Raw genomic sequence first — 15,948 nt, forward strand, 5'->3', positions numbered from 1 at the left:
TATTTCGTGTTTTCAATGTTATTAATTGTCTCATACCCTATTTTTGATTTCGATAGTATGGTGTAGCGTATCTTATGCAAACGGAATTCTAAGGTTTCTTTATTTTATTTTATTATGCAATAAGAAGAATTCTTCCATTTTCTTTTTCTTTAGTTGCGGGAAAACCCAGATTAAAACTTTTATTTTATAGCGAGCGCAATTTCTAGTAAAAAATCATGTATCCTTCCACTTAGATCAAAATGAATTTTTCCAATAGAACTATGGAACCCCCGAGTGGTTGCGGTTGTACCTGTACTGCAGTAATAAGAAAACTCGCTATTCACTCAGTTTATTTTCCGTAATAAGTTATGTAGGAGAGATGGCCTAGCGGTTCAAGGCGTAGCATTGGAACTGCTATGTAGACTTTTGTTTACCGATGGTTCGAATCCCTCTCTTTACGTTTTTTATTAATTCATCAACGTTAAGGATCACAATGTATCAAATCAAATAACAATTTTTTTCCAGCAATAATACAATATCTTATATTATCTTATTTTGATTTAATAGAAATTAGAAATTCTCTATAGCAAATTACTGTGGTATGTAAAATACACATAGAGGAAAAAAGAAAAAAGGATCCTAATCCTAGGTTAATCAATTTTAGCTAGTTGATGGGAAAATACGAATTAATGGTAATGGTCTTAGGGCGATTTAGTTGGGGAAAGGGGAAGGGGAAGAAAATTCTATGAAACTTTCCTTTTTTCGTTAAGTTCAAGTCTGACGAGAGTAATATTCTACAACTAACATGTCAAATCGCACCATCTCTATAATAAGTAAATGTTTTTTTTCTCTTGAGGTTGTCGGAATTATTCGCAATCAAATATTGGCTACAATTGAGGAGGTCTTATCAATGAAATTTCCATTTACACGGGATCTAGGCATAATTCCCAACCCATTCTATATAGAATTGTTTTCATTCCTTCACAAAATAACATAAAAACAAACACATTTGATTCTTATAATTATAAATAGATTGATCCATATGCTCTGGTTTGAGCAAGATAATGATAGAGTGGGCACCAAAGGAAGGGGACAGAGACGGAAAGGAGGGCGCTTTTGCCCTTTCCCGTTTCCGCTTTGGGGGTGCTCAAGGTTAAGATAATGGATTAAACAACGGGGAAAACAGTGGTCAAACAGCCTAAACACACATGATTAGGCCATGAGGCACCGTGCAGCAGGGCAATATGATGCATCCAGCCATCCATGATTCCCCTTCCATTCCATTCAAAACCAAGAAAGAGGCTGGCTGATTGCTACTATCTTTATTATTAGTATTATTTTTCAAATTCTCACACCCTAGCATCAAAGAAACAAATGTGTCAACACGGCGCCAGAGAGTTCTTAGAACACAAGAAACCAGAATTGTTCTCTAGGTCAGCTGTCTGACAAAGCCATACCAGAATCTTGCGCCTAACACTAAACAAACCAGATGCCACGCCAAAAGATAAACATTTTATTGGTCCAGTTACGCTCATGGGCATAGAAAACTTAGCCGCATCTCTTCACTATCGGCCACAGCGACACCCAACACGTCACACAGAACAATTCATCCAGACTGTGAAAGACAAAGCTAGCATTCGTCGAAACAAACAGAAAAATAGATGAAACTCATGGGCATTGGCACCCATGATTTATTGATATAGGAGAAGCATCCCTTGTGAGAAATCAAAAATTCGTCCCCGACGTGGCTCGAAACCTGGTTGCTGGAGACGCCACTGCGTTCCCTTGCCACTAGGCTACAGCCAATAGGAGTACAAAAATATTTGGAAGCGACGATGACGACCAAAACAAACAAACAAACAAAGGGAAACATAAACTATGGAAAGCGACCACCCAGAGCACTACTCAAGCCAGCAACACGCCCAACGAGTCAGGAACTTCCAAAGCTAACAAAACGAATTGGAAATATATAACAAGAGAAAAAAAATACTTAGACCTCTGGCGAAAGAAGCAACACGAGGGATCGAACAAACATGACCTTTAGATCAAGATTCCACATTTCTCGACCAACCAAATGCAGCTAGTCATTGGATTGAACCAACAAAATAACTCATAGTTTGGGGCAAGCGGATTGCGACACAATATCATGATAAGTTAGTCCTAGAATAACAAAATTGCTCCCAGACTCTCTCCAGATATGATGACCTTCCCTCTCATCTCCTGACCTCCACCCAAGCCACAAAATAATTTAACGACTAAGTGCTTACGAGGAGGTCCTAGATGGACGAATCAGAGCTGAAGGACGAAGAACTGGTAACAGGGGCGGGGACGGCGGAGAGATAGGACTCGAGCAACGCTTCCTGCTTGGGCATGTCCACATTCGGCCTGATGGCCGTGCCGGCGGCGAGTTGCTCCTTTGCGCGCCGGTGCTCGTCGAGGAGGCGGACGTTGTACCCCTAGTCGGCCTGCGCCTGCTGGAACGCGGCCTGCCGCTCTTGCAACACCATCTCGCTATAGTGAGCATGGGCCTCACCGATGGTGATGCCTACATTGGCCGGCTCCTCGTCCGCAGTCTCTTCCATAAGGCCGGTCGCAGCACTGGCATCCATCTGCCCGCCAGCTTGCCAATCAGCTGCAGTTGCGGTGATTTACTGTTTCTGCTCGAACGAGAGCCTGCCCCAGATGGCTTTGGAGCTCGAGGAGGCCATGACAGGCATGGTGCAGAGAGAAGAAAGCGAGCGGATGATGTTGGATGCTGCTATGGCCGGGTAAGTGGTTTATATGGCGGACTGCGGACGGATGACAGGGTAACCGACGAGGTGATTAATAGTGGGCGGCAGACAAATGGATGGATGGTGCCGGCTGGTCATTTCTCTACAACCACACACATGTTTAATGTACTCCCTCCGTCCCGAAATACTTGTCGGAGAAATGGATAAAAATGGATGTATCTAAAACTAAAATACATCTAGATACATTCATTTGTTCGACAAGTATTTTCGGACGGAGGGAGTAGAAGGCAAACGGATGGAGAGGTCCATGTCTCCACCTCCCAGCTGCAAATGTGCGCGAGACACGCCGTGCGCCTCTTGCGTTGCCAGTATACCTGATCTCCAGCACTACTACGTTGGTTGACAGTCTGCTGGTTGATTGCATCAACAAACCGTAAATAGGGATTCACAGTTCTCAAGACAACTTCTTTCTATCTTCGTTTCTTCTTATCTTTCTATCTGCACACAACTTTTTTTAGGCAATCTATCTTCACATAATTGCGTCCACACTTCTCCCAACCCACTCGAGCCCACTACGCGTGCCAACGGAAGGCCCAACAATTTGCATGCTTTTCTTTTGCACGTTCAAAGTTTGAATTTTTGTTTTTATGTTTTCCCCGGCTAGCTGCAAAGCTAATGATGTTTAATCAATCAATGGTAGCCGTCTCGACCGCTATGTGAGAAAAAGCTTAGCGACGAGTCTAGAAGACCTAGCCGACTCTCGTGTCTAGAAAACACTTTCCAAGACAGCTACTGTTTATCGGCGCTCTCTGGCAAGGCCACTATTCCACACCTGCCATCTAGGCGCGAGGAGACGAAGGGGAACTCGGTTCTTTTGTACTCCCTCCGTCTTAAAATTCTTGTCTTAGATTTGTCTAAGTAATATATATTTTTCTTTTAAAAAGAAGATAAGAATAAGAGGCTCACCATAGTGGTGCCGGCGACGAGATCGACACGGACGATCGACGACGGTGATGACATGGACGGGGACGGGACGGCACCCTACACATGTGCAGACTCTAAGAAGTTAATTTGAGCTCAAATTGTGTATCTAAATCAAATGAACTCCCACATACACTCCTTCACTAAAACCCACAAACCACTCTACTTCTAGAGCATTTGAAATGAGCTAAACTAGCAGTGAGAGATGAAAGGATGAAGTTCCTAACCTCTTAGAACACTTGTGTAGTTGGTGCACCGCCAAACCTAGATAAATCTTGGGGAAAATGTAGCTTGGAGGTCGAGCTTGAAGAGGAGAAAGATTAAGTGTGCCTCCGACATTTCACCGAACACCTCATGTGCATATATAGGCAAAAAACAGAGTAGCCCACACCTCACCACCCTTTCACGGCCAAAGAACTGAGGAGATGGGGGTGGATATATATATATATATATATATATATATATATATATATATATATATATATATATATATATATATATATATATATATATATATATATATATATAGGCAAAACATTAGTCCCGGTTTGTGTCTAAAATCGGGACTAATAGCCTGCCCTTTAGTCCCGGTTCCAGACACAAACCGAGACTAAATGGCAGCAACCCCTTTAGTCTCAGTTGGTGGCTGGAACCGAGACTAAAGGTCCCAGCCGGACCAGAACTGATGCCTGCCAAGGCCCGGCCGACGTCCTAGCCTCTTGAACCGGGACTCAAGCTCCCATTAGTCCCGGTTTGTAACACGATCGGGACTAATGCTCTGATCTGCCCAGGAAGAAAGCCCTATTTTCTACTAGTGAAAAACACCCGTCGTACCTCTAGAAGAATTTTAACACCGCCGCAAGCCTATGTTTTGAAGAGGTCCTATCTGTAGCCCTGTTCCGGAGTTCTGTTGGAGGGGGAGCCATTGCTGGGAGACTCTCCATCAACCTTGTTGCCTCCATGACCATGTGTGAGTAGTTCCTTTAGGACCTACGGGTCCACAGTAGTAGCTAGATGTCTCTCTCTCTCTCTCTCTCTCTCTGTGTGTGTGTGTGTGTGTGTGTGTATGTGTGTGTGTGTGTGTGTGTGTGAACCTTCAATACCATGTTTCCGTTCTCTTCCTTGTGTGATTGGAATCAGAGGTATGTTTGTTGGGACATGATGAATTATGAGTTTATGATCAGATTGTTCATTGAAACTATTTGAATCTTTTGAGATTTATATGTTGTATAATTAAGTAGCTTTCCTATTTGTCTTCTATGTCCAAGATTGATTGGTAGATCTTCAGAGGGAGTGGAGCATAGTAGTGGGTTCAATATTGCGGTGATTTCTATATCCTAGTGACATAATGGGGACAAGACACACATTTTTATTATTGGCTCTAAGGGTAAAATGACGGTGTTTTCTTATTGCTAGATTTCCTCTTGTATACATTATGTCATCTTACTTAAAGTGTTACTCTGTTTCTTATAAACTTAATACTTTGAAATGCATGCTGCAAAGCGGTCTTGGGTGGAGTAACGATGACCCACAAGTATATGGGGTCAATTGTAGCCTTTTCGATAAGTAAGAGTGTCAAACCCAATGAGGAGCACAAGGAAATGACAAGTGGTTTTCAGTAAGGTAAAGCCTGCAAGTGCTGAAATTGTAAGTAACAGAGTAGTTCGATAGCAAGATAATATGTAACGAGCAAGTAGCGGTAGTAATAACAAAAGTGTAGCAAGGTAGCCCAATCCTTTTGGGACAAAGGACAAGCCAAAACGGTTGAGGGAGTCCTGGATTATGGGGTCCTCGGAGATCCGACCTATGTGACATGGGCCGGACTGACGGGTCGTGAAGATATAGAACCGAAGGCCTTCTCCCGTGTCCGGACCCTTTGCGTGGACGACAAGCTTGGCATCTGGATGTGTAGTTTCCTTCCTTTGTAAACCGACTTTGTACACCCCTAGTCCCCTCTGGTTCCTATATAAACCGGAGGGTTTAGTCCCTAGGGGCGATCACAATCATACAAGCTAGACATCTAGGGTTTAGCCATTACAATCTCGAGGTAGATCAACTCTTATAACCCCTATACTCATCAAAGTCAATCAAGCAGGAAGTAGGGTAATACCTCCATTAAGAGGGCCCGAACCTGGGTAAACATCTGTTGGGGAACGTAGCAAAAATTCAAAATTTTCCTACATGTCACCAAGATCTATCTATGTAGAGACTAGCAACGAGGGGAAGGAGAGTGCATCTACATACCCTTGTAGATCTCTAAGCGGAAGCGTTCAAGAGAACGAGGTTGAAGGAGTCGTACTCGTCGTGATCCAAATCACCGGAGATCCTAGTGCCGAACGGACGGCACCTTCGTGTTCAACACACGTACAGCCCGGTGACGTCTCCCATGCCTTGATCCAGCAAGGAGAGAGGGAGAGGTTGAGGAAGACTCCATCCAGCAGCAGCACGATGGTGTGGTGGTGGTGGAGGAGCATGGCAATCCTGCAGGGCTTCGCCAAGCACCGCGGGAGAGGAGGAGGACTTGGGAGAGGGGGAGGGCTGCGCCAGAACTTTGGTAAAGCTCCCATGCGCCTCCCCACTATATATAGGGGTGGAGGGGGCTGGTTCCTTGCCCTCCAAGTCCATTGGGGCGTTGGCAAAGGTGGGAGGAAAGAAATCCCATCATTTCCTTCCCCACCGATTGTTATCCCCCCTTTTTAGGGATCTTGATCTTATCCCTTCGGGATATGATCTTATTCCTTCTAAGGGGGAATCTTGGTGCGCCTTGACCAGGGGTGTGGGGCCTTGCCCCCACTACCCACGTTCATGTGGGTCCCCTCATGCAGGTGGGCCCCACTCCGGAACCTTCTAGAACCTTCCCGGTACAATACCAAAAATTCCCGAACATTTTCCGGTGGCCAAAATAGGACTTCCCATATATAAATCTTTACCTCCGGACCATTCCGGAACTCCTCGTGACGTCCGGGATCTCATCCGGGACTCCGAACAACATCCGGCAACCACATACAAACTTCCTTTGTAACCCTAGCGTCATCGAACCTTAAGTGTGTAGACCCTACGGGTTCGGGAACCATGCAGACATGACCGAGACGTTCTACGGTCAATAACCAACAGCGGGATCTGGATACCCATGTTGGCTCCCATATGTTCCACGATGATCTCATCGGATGAACCACGATGTCAAGGACTCAATCGATCCCGTATACAATTCCCTTTGTCTAACGGTATTGTACTTGCCCGAGATTCGATCGTCAGTATACCGATACCTTGTTCAATCTCATTACCGGCAAGTCTCTTTACTCATTCCGTAACACATCATCCCGCGATCAACTCTTTGATCACATTGTGCACATTATGATGATGTCCTATCGAGCGGGCCCAGAGATACCTCTCCGTCACACGGAGTGACAAATCCTAGTCTTGATTCGTGCCAACCCAACAAACACTTTCTTAGATACCTGTAGTGCACCTTTATAGCCACCCAGTTACGTTGTGACATTTGTTACACCCAAAGCATTCCTACGGTATCCGGGAGTTGCACAATCTCATGGTGTAAGGAAAAGATACTTGGCATTAGAAAAGCTTTAGCATACGAACTACACAATCTCTGTGCTAGGCTTAGGATTGGGTCTTGTCCATCACATCATTCTCCTAATGATGTGATCCCGTTATCAACGACATCCAGTGTCCATGGTCAGGAAACCGTAACCATCTATTGATCAACGAGCTAGTCAATCAGAGGCTTACTAGGGACATGGTGTTGTCTATGTACCCACACATGTATCTGAGTTTCCTATCAATACAATTATAGCATGGATAATAAACGATTATCATGAACAAGGAAATATAATAATAAGAACTAATTTATTATTGCCTCTAGGGCATATTTCTCTTATGCAATGTTTTGGACAGCAAGCCTATCATCCGTTTCATCCCGTTGCCAATACCGGAACCGTGTGATCCCTCTGTGTTCCACTTGACGTATGAGGATTTCACCCCAAGACCCCACCGACATGTCACGATATGCAATGGTCTGATCAAGTTTGTTGGGTTAAATTTCCATGCGGATAATGCCATTCGCAGCATGAAGCAAGCACAAGATCATGGCTGGACGGCTAGAACATGGACCAGATCAATCTATTCAGATGATGATGTTTGGCATGATGGCATGACGATTGATACGTCTGAGATATATTTCACCGACTCGAGTTTGCCAACTCTTTTGCCTGGGATGTTTGATGAGGAAAACAATTTGACATGGGGGAAATTCACCACTGCAGGCCCTACATTAAGTTTGCTCGATGACAATATTATTTACATTATGGCGAAGGAGAGCATGTGCCATTGAACAACATATGTACTCGCTGTCAACACCAAAAGTTTGAAGCTCGAATCTGGTGTGCAATGTTCTGCTCAAAAGATGAGTTGGTTTGAACCCACCTATGAGCCCTGTCTTCTTCTTAGCTCTTTCGGTACGACTTCAGGTACTCGTCAAAATAGTAGTTAGCTAATTTTGTGTTGTTGAACAATTTTATTACCGTTGACATACTTTTATGCTTTGCAATTTTTTTTGCAGAGTTGGTTAAAGAATTTGAAACCAAGGCAACAATAGTGGAAACCAAGGACGGACCGATCCTCTCGGTGTTGTCCAAGCGTCTCCACGCGCTTCGGAAGCAGCAAAATCACATCGCGCAGACGGAAGAGTCTGTCGCGGCCGGCAAGACGCTTAGCTAGGAGCAGAAGGAGGCGATGCGCTCCAAGCCTGTCCTCGCCGCCGTCATCGACGAGCTCGAGCGCCTCCGCGCACCACTCGCCGCCGCCCTCGCCGAGGAGCTCTCCACAATCTCCGCCCCTGCTGCCGGTTCCTCGTCCATGTAGGACCTCCTCGTCCTTTAGCTGCACTATTTCCATTATGTCTTTTACTAGAATCTTTGTGAGTTGTTCTATGCGAATGTTGGCCGTCACGGTAACAGATAACGTAGAGTTGCGGCTAGGTTCTTTCTAATAAAATGTTTCTCCTTGCGCGCCAGAAGAATGCCCTATTTTCTACTAGTGAAAAACACCTGCCGTACCTCTAGAAGAATTTTAACGCTGCCGCAAGCCTATGTTTTGAAGAGGTCCTATCTGTAGCCCTGTTCCGGAGTTCTGTCGGAGGGGGAGCCATTGCTGGGAGACTCTCCATCAACCTTGTTGCCTCCATGACCATGTGTGAGTAGTTCCTTTAGGACCTACGGGTCCACAGTAGTAGCTAGATGTCTCTCTCTCTCTCTCTCTGTGTGTGTGTGTGTGTGTGTGTGTGTGTGTGTGTGTGTGTGTGTGTGTGAACCTTCAATACCATGTTTCCGTTCTCTTCCTTGTGTGATTGGAATCAGAGGTATGTTTGTTGGGACATGATGAATTATGAGTTTATGATCAGATTGTTCATTGAAACTATTTGAATCTTTTGAGATTTATTTGTTGTGTAATTAAGTAGCTTTCCTATTTGTCTTCTATGTCCAAGATTGATTGGTAGATCTTCAGAGGGAGTGGTGCATAGCAGTGGGTTCAATATTGCGGTGATTTCTATATCCTAGTGACATAATGGGGACAAGACACACATTTTTATTATTGGCTCTAAGGGTAAAATGACGGTGTTTTCTTATTGCTAGATTTCCTCTTGTATACATTATGTCATCTTACTTAAAGTGTTACTCTGTTTCTTATAAACTTAATACTTTGAAATGCATGCTGCAAAGCGGTCTTGGGTGGAGTAACGATGACCCACAAGTATATGGGGTCAATTGTAGCCTTTTCGATAAGTAAGAGTGTCGAACCCAACGAGGAGCACAAGGCAATGACAAGTGGTTTTCAGTAAGGTAAAGCCTGCAAGTGCTGAAATTGTAAGTAACAGAGTAGTTTGATAGCAAGATAATTTGTAACGAGCAAGTAGCGGTAGTAGTAACAAAAGTGTAGCAAGGTAGCCCAATCCTTTTGGGACAAAGGACAGGCCAAAACGGTTGAGGGAGTCCTGGATTATGGGGTCCTCGGAGAGCCGACCTATGTGACATGGGCCGGACTGACGGGTCGTGAAGATATAGAACCGAAGGCCTTCTCCCGTGTCCGGACCCTTTGCGTGGACGACAAGCTTGGCATCTGGATGTGTAGTTTCCTTCCTTTGTAAACCGACTTTGTACACCCCTAGTCCCCTCTGGTTCCTATATAAACCGGAGGGTTTAGTCCCTAGGGGCGATCACAATCATACAAGCTAGACATCTAGGGTTTAGCCATTACAATCTTGAGGTAGATCAACTCTTATAACCCCTATACTCATCAAAGTCAATCAAGCAGGAAGTAGGGTAATACCTCCATTAAGAGGGCCCGAACCTGGGTAAACATCTGTTGGGGAACGTAGCAAAAACTCAAAATTTTCCTATGTGTCACCAAGATCTATCTATGTAGAGACTAGCACCGAGGGGAAGGAGAGTGCATCTACATACCCTTGTAGATCGCTAAGCAGAAGCGTTCAAGAGAACGGGGTTGAAGGAGTCGTACTCGTCGTGATCCAAATCACCGGAGATCCTAGTGCCGAACGGGCGACACCTCCGTGTTCAACACACGTACAGCCCGGTGACGTCTCCCATGCCTTGATTCAGCAAGGAGAGAGGGAGAGGTTGAGGAAGACTCCATCCAGCAGCAGCACGATGGCGTGGTGGTGGTGGAGGAGCATGGCAATCCTACAGGGCTTCGCCATGCACCGCGGGAGAGGAGGAGGACTTGGGAGAGGGGGAGGGCTGCGCCAGAACTTTGGTAAAGCTCCCATGCGCCTCCCCACTATATATAGGGGTGGAGGGGGCTGGTTCCTTGCCCTCCAAGTCCATTGGGGCGTTGGCAAAGGTGGGAGGAAAGAAATCCCATCATTTCCTTCCCCACCGATTGTTATCCCCCCTTTTTAGGGATCTTGATCTTATCCCTTCGGGATATGATCTTATTCCTTCTAAGGGGGAATCTTGGTGCGCCTTGACCAGGGGTGTGGGGCCTTGCCCCCACTACCCACGTTCATGTGGGTCCCCCCATGCAGGTGGGCCCCACTCCGGAACCTTCTAGAACCTTCCCGGTACAATACCGAAAATTCCCGAACATTTTCCGGTGGCCAAAATAGGACTTCCCATATATAAATCTTTACCTCCGGACCATTCCGGAACTCCTCGTGACGTCCGGGATCTCATCCGGGACTCCGAACAACATTCGGCAACCACATACAAACTTCCTTTATAACCCTAGCGTCATCGAACCTTAAGTGTGTAGACCCTACGGGTTCGGGAACCATGCAGACATGACCGAGACGTTCTACGGTCAATAACCAACAGCGGGATCTGGATACCCATGTTGGCTCCCACATGTTCCACGATGATCTCATCGGATGAACCACGATGTCAAGGACTCAATCGATCCCGTATACAATTCCCTTTGTCTAACGGTATTGTACTTGCCCGAGATTCGATCGTCGGTATACCGATACCTTGTTCAATCTCGTTACCGGCAAGTCTCTTTACTCGTTCCGTAACACATCATCCCGCGATCAACTCTTTGATCACATTGTGCACATTATGATGATGTCCTACCGAGTGGGCCCAGAGATACCTCTCCGTCACACGGAGTGACAAATCCCAGTCTCGATTCGTGCCAACCCAACAGACACTTTCGGAGATACCTGTAGTGCACCTTTATAGCCACCCAGTTACGTTGTGACGTTTGGTACACCCAAAGCATTCCTACGGTATCCGGGAGTTGCACAATCTCATGGTCTAAGGAAAAGATACTTGACATTAGAAAAGCTTTAGCATACGAACTACACGATCTCTGTGCTAGGCTTAGGATTGGGTCTTGTCCATCACATCATTCTCCTAATGATGTGATCCTGTTATCAACGATATCCAATGTCCATGGTCAGGAAACCGTAACCATCTATTGATCAACGAGCTAGTCAACTAGAGGCTTACTAGGGACATGGTGTTGTCTATGTACCCACACATGTATCTGAGTTTCCTATCAATACAATTATAGCATGGATAATAAACGATTATCATGAACAAGGAAATATAATAATAACTAATTTATTATTGCCTCTAGGGCATATTTCCAACAGTCTCCCACTTGCACTAGAGTCAATAATCTAGTTCACATCGCCATGTGATTAACACTCACAGGTCACATCGCCATGTGACCAACATCCAAAGAGTTTACTAGTGTCACTAAACTAGTTCACATCACCATGTGATTAAGACTCAATGAGTTCTGGGGTTTGATCATGTTTTGCTTGTGAGAGAGGTTTTAGTCAACGGGTCTGCAACATTCAGATTCGTATGTACTTCGCAAATCTCTAGGTCATATTGTAAATGCTGCTTCCACGCTCCACTTGGAGCTATTCCAAATGGTTGCTCCACTATACGTATCCGGTTTGCTACTCAAAGTCATTCGAATAGGTGTTAAAGCTTGCATCGACGTAACCCTTTACGTCGAACTCTTTATCACCTCCATAATCGAGAAACATATCCTTATTCCTCTAAGGATAATTTTGACCGCTATCTGGTGATCCACTCCTTGATCACCTTTGTACCCTCTTGCCAGATATGTAGCAAGGCACACATCAGGTGCGGTACACAGCATAGCATACTGTAGAGCCTACGTCTAAAGCATAGGGGACGACCTTCGTCCTTTCTCTCTATTCTGCCGTGGTCGAGCTTTAAGTCTTAACTTCATACCTCACATCTCAGGCAAGAACTCCTTCTTTGACTGATCCATCTTGAACACCTTCAAGATCACGTCAAGGTATGTGCTCATTTGAAAGTACCATTTAGCATTTTTTGATCTATCCTCATAGATCTTGATGCTCAATGTTCAAGTAGCTTAATCCAGGTTTTCTATTGAAAAACACCTTTCAAATAACCCTATATGCTTTCCAGAAATTCTACATCATTTCTGATCAACAATACGTCAACAACATATACTCATCAGAAATTCTATAGTGCTCCCACTCACTTCTTTGGAAATACAAGTTTCTCATGAACTTTGTATAAACCCAAAATCTTTGATCATCTCATCAAAGCGCACATTCCAACTCCGAGATGCTTACTCCAGTCCTTAGAAGGATCGCTGGAGCCAGCATACCTTTTAGCATCCTTAGGATCGACAAAACTTTTCTGATTGTATCACATACAACCTTTCCTTACGAAAACTGGTAAGGAAACTCGTCTTGACATCCATCTGCCAGATTTCATAAATGCAGCTAATGCTAACATGATTCCGACGGACTTAAGCATCGCTACGGATGAGAAAATCTCATCGTAGTCAACTCCTTGAACTTGTGAAAAACTCTTCGCCACAAGTCGAGCTTCATAGATGGTGACATTACCGTCCACGTCCGTCTTCTTCTTAAAGATCCATTTATCTCAATGGCTTGCCGATCATCGGGCAAGTCCACCAAAGTCCATGCTTTGTTCTGATACATGGATCCTATCTCGGATTTCATGGCTTCTAACCATTTGTCGGAATTTGGGCCCACCATCGCTTCTCCATAGCTCGTAGGTTCATTGTTGTCTAGCAACATGACCTTCAAGACAGGATTACTGTACCACTCTAAAGTAGTACGCATCCTTGTCACCCTACGAGGTACGGTAGTGACTTGATCCAAAAACTTCATGATCACTATCATAAGCTTCTACTTCAATTGGTGTAGGCGCCACAGGAACAACTTCCTGTGCCCTGCTACATACTTGTTGAAGTGACGGTTCAATAACCTCATCAAGTCTCCACCATCCTCCCACTCAATTTTCGAGACAAACCTTTCCTCGAGAAAGGACCCGATTCAAGAAACAATCCCTATTGCTTTCGGATCTGAATTAGGAGGTATACCCAACTGTTTTGGGTGTCCTATGAAGATGCATTTTATCCGCTTTGGGTTCGAGCTTATCAACCTGAAACTTTTTCACATAAGCGTCGCAGCCCCAAACTTTTAAGAAACGACAACTTAGGTTTCTCCAAACCATAGTTCAAACGGTGTCGTCTCAACGGAATTACGTGGTGCCCTATTTTAAAGTGAATGCGGTTGTCTCTAATGCCTAACCCATGAACGATAGTGGTAATTCGATAAGAGACATCATGGTACGCACCATATCCAATAGGGTGCAACTATGAAGTTCGGACACACCATCACACTATGGTGTTCCAGGCGGTATTAATTGTGAAACAATTTCCACAATGTCTTAATTGCGTGCCAAAGCTCGTAACTCAGATACTCATCTCTATGATCATATCATAGACATTTTATCCTCTTGTCACGATGATCTTCAACTTCACTCTGAAATTACTTGAACCATTCAATAATTCAGACTTGTGTTTCATCAAGTAAATATACTTAGTATCTACTCAAATCATCTGTGAAGTAAGAACATAACGATATCCACTGCGTGCCTTAGCACTTATTGGACTGCACACATCAAAATGTATTACTTCCAACAAGTTGCTATCTTGTTCCATCTTACTGAAAACGAGGCTTTTCAGTCATCTTGCCCATGTGGTATGATTTGCATATCTCAAGTGATTCAAAATCAAGTGAGTCCAAACGATCCATCTGCATGGAGTTTCTTCATGCGTATACACCAATAGACATGGTTCGCATGTCTCAAACTTTTCAAAAACGAGTGAGTCCAAAGATCCATCAACATGGAGCTTCTTCATGCGTTTTACACCAATATGACTTACATGGCAGTGCCACAAGTAAGTGGTACTATCATTACTATCTTATATCTTTTGGCATGAAAATGTGTATCACTACGATCGAGATTCAATAAACCATTCCTATTAGGTGCAATACCATTGAAGGTATTATTCAAATAAACAGAGTAACCATTATTCTCCTTAAATGAATAACCGTATTGCGATAGACATAATCCAATCATGTCTATGCTCAACGCAAACACCAAATGACAATTATTCAGGTTTAATACTAATCTTGATGGTAGAGGGAGCGTGCGATGTTTGATCACATCAAAATTGGAAACACTTCCAACACATATCGTCAGCTCTCCTTTAGCTAGTCTCCGTTTATTCCGTAGCTCTTTTATTTCGAGTTACTAACACTTAGCAACCGAACCGGTATCTTAATACCCTGGTGCTACTAGGAGTACTAGTAAAGTACACCTTAACATAATGTATATCCAATATACTTCTATCGACCTTGCCAGCCTTCTCATCTACCAAGTATCTAGGGTAATGCTGCTCCAGTGGCTGTTCCCCTTATTACAGAAGCACTTAGTCTCGGGTTTGGGTTCAACCTTGGGTTTCTTCACTAGAGCAGCAGCTGATTTGCCGTTTCATGAAGTATCCCTTCTTGCCCTTGCCCTTCTTGAAACTAGTGGTTTCACCAACCATCAACAATTGATGCTCCTTCTTGATTTCTACTTTCGCGGTGTCAAACATCGCGAATACCTCAAGGATCATCATATGTATCCCTGATATGTTATAGTTCATCACGAAGCTCTAGCAGCTTGGTGGCAATGACTTTGGAGAAACATCACTATCTCATCTGGAAGATCAACTCCCACTCGATTCAAGTGATTGTTGCACTCAGACAATCTGAGCACAAGCTCATCGATTGAGCTTTCTCCCTTAGTTTGCAGGCTAAGAAAATCGTCGGAGGTCTCATACCTCTTGACGTGGGCACGAGCCTGAAATCCCAATTTCAGCCCTCGAAACATCTCATATGTTCCGCGACGTTTCGAAAACGTCTTTGGTGCCTCTACTCTAAACCATTTAACTGAACTATCACGTAGTTATCAAAACGTGTATGTCCGATGTTCGCAACATCCACAGACGACGTTTGGGGTTCTGCACACTGAGCGGTGCATTAAGGACATAAGCTTTCTACTGATCGCATAATCGCTACTATCAACTTTCAACTATATTTTCTCTAGGAACATATCTAAACAGTGGAAGTAAAGCGCGAGCTTACGACATAATTTGCAAAGATCTTTTGACTATGTTCAGGATAATTAAGTTCATCTTATGAACTCCCACTCAGATAGACATCCCTCTAGTCATCTAAGTGATTACATGATCCGAGTCAACTAGGCCGTGTCCGATCATCACGTGAGACGGACTAGCCATCATCGGTGAACATCTTCATGTTGATCGTATCTACTATACGACTCATGCTCGACCTTTCGGTCTCTTGTGTTCCGAGGCCATGTCTGTACATGCTAGGCTCGTCAAGTTAACC

The sequence above is a fragment of the Triticum aestivum genome, chromosome 4B (assembly GCF_018294505.1).
Source record: "Triticum aestivum cultivar Chinese Spring chromosome 4B, IWGSC CS RefSeq v2.1, whole genome shotgun sequence".
NCBI classification, from domain to species: Eukaryota; Viridiplantae; Streptophyta; class Magnoliopsida; order Poales; family Poaceae; genus Triticum; species Triticum aestivum.